At 38.5% G+C, this 2,239-nt stretch overlaps 1 non-coding gene across 1 annotated transcript; it reads right to left on the bottom strand.

The window, feature by feature from the left end:
• Nucleotides 1-904: 904 nt before the first annotated feature.
• Trnaa-agc lies at nucleotides 905-976 on the bottom strand. Its single transcript has one exon. It is a non-coding gene; the product is annotated as a tRNA-Ala (tRNA).
• Between the last annotated feature and the right edge of the window lie 1,263 nt (nucleotides 977-2,239).

Consider the following 2,239-nt stretch of genomic DNA (forward strand, 5'->3'; position numbering starts at 1 on the left):
CATATCGACTGTATACTACCATTTGGTAACAGTTCAATGCTTAAATAACACACAACATCACAACATATATAAAACACAACTTCACAACAGATATAACACACATCACATCATATATAACACACAACATCACAACATATATAACATACAACATCACAACATATATAACACACATCACATCATATATAACACACAACATCACAACATATATAACACACAACATCACAACATATATAACATACAACACAACATACATAACACACAACATCACAAAATACATAACATACGACATCACAACATATATAACATACAACATCACAACATATATAACATACAACATATATAACACACAACATATATAACATACAACACATCATATATAACACACAACATCACAACATATATAACATACAACACAACATATATAACACACAACATCACAACATATATAACATACAACATCACAACATATATAGCACACAACATCACAACATATATAACATACAACACTACATATATAATACACAACATCACAACATATATAACATACAACATCACAACAATGAGGAAATTGAATCATCATGCTTATCATACAGCTGATGTTGTAAGTTGTCTCTGATTGTTACGTTGTAAGTGTAATAGGAGTGGGAAAATGCACGGCCAGACCGGGGTTCGAATCCGGGACCTCTGAACACTAGCCGGATGCTCTACCGATTGAGCTACCCTGGTCGCCGACGATCGACCCGGTCCAGTTCCGCTATACTCTTCCCTCCCATTTTTTAAGTCTTCGACCCCGAAGACTTCACAACTCACAACCCAGGTTCGGGCATCCCCTTGTCAAGTATTCACCTCACTTCAAACAAGGTTTGGTCACAGGCACCAAATGTAATAGGAGTGGAAAAATGCACGGCCAGACCGGGGTTCGAACCCGGGACCTCCGAACGCTAGCCGGATGCTCTACCGATTGAGCTACCTGGTCGCCGACGATCGACCCGGTCCAGTTCCGCTACATAAGTAAAGATCGAGGTAAACAGCTGATGTTGTAAGTTGTCCCTGATTGTTACGTTGTGAATAAAGATCGAGGTAAACAGCTGATGATAAGAGTCTTTGTTTCCCTTATTTCAAGTTGTACAGTGTATAACTGATCGACAAGGTCAATCGTGTTTGTTATAAGATAATGGTGCGCACATCATTTGTCTCTGTATTATCCAAGCTCTTCCAATCTCTATTAGTATACTATTTCGAAATTGAATACGTATCAAATTTCAAAATATGATTTTGCATTAGGCCTACTTACCGAATCTTCATAACTAATCATGGGGTATTGTATTCGTCACGAAAGGCTCTTAACATGCATAATATCTAACAGCTTCTGTGTTGTTTTCCATGTCCATACACAGAAAAAAACATGATATTGCAGGTTAATATGTGTAAATCTACCGTGTTCACAGAGAATCACGCTATTCATCTTATTTACGCATATAACGTAACAAAATATAGTTCAAGGCTTACCACGTTCACAAATAAATACGTTACATTGCAGGCTATTGTTGCTAGGATGCTGTCTGTGGGTGACGGGCTACAGTTTAAGGCGTTACTTCACTGCTGATGTCAGGAAGATTAACTGGAATACAATTTTCTACAGAAGTGAAGTATTTTCCACCCAAACGCAATACACCGGGAATGGCGATCCTGTCAATCACATAGCATTCCTTAAAGTACCCAAGGCCGCCAGCACTACGGTTCAGAATATATTTCTACGCTACGGCGATGAAAAGAATCTCGTTTTTGCTTTGCCTAGAGTCCGCCCAGCAGGGGGTCTGAGCTTGACTTCAAGATATTTCTATCCCCCATTGAACAACAGGACTTATGATATAACATGTGCCCATGTCAGGTACAACAGACTACAGTTTAGTAAAGTTCTCCATAACGATACTAAATATATAGGAATCGTGAGGGAGCCTTTCAACCGTTTTAAATCCTCCATTCGATTTTTCCATCCCACACCGGTGCTAAGGAATACCGGGAAACAATCCAGTCTTAGAGTATCTATCTGGTGCAGAAAGATATACCAAGTTAACGGGTAATAGTATCAAAATGTGTAATACTATGTCAGAATACTTTGGGTTTCCCGAGAAATTGTATCAGATGAAACATCAACTTGGGATCGGGGATTATTTACTTAAACTCGACAAGGAAATGGATATCGTATTGGTGTTGGAATACCTTGATGAATCAATTG

The sequence above is a fragment of the Pecten maximus genome, chromosome 11 (genome assembly GCF_902652985.1).
Source record: "Pecten maximus chromosome 11, xPecMax1.1, whole genome shotgun sequence".
NCBI classification, from domain to species: Eukaryota; Metazoa; Mollusca; class Bivalvia; order Pectinida; family Pectinidae; genus Pecten; species Pecten maximus.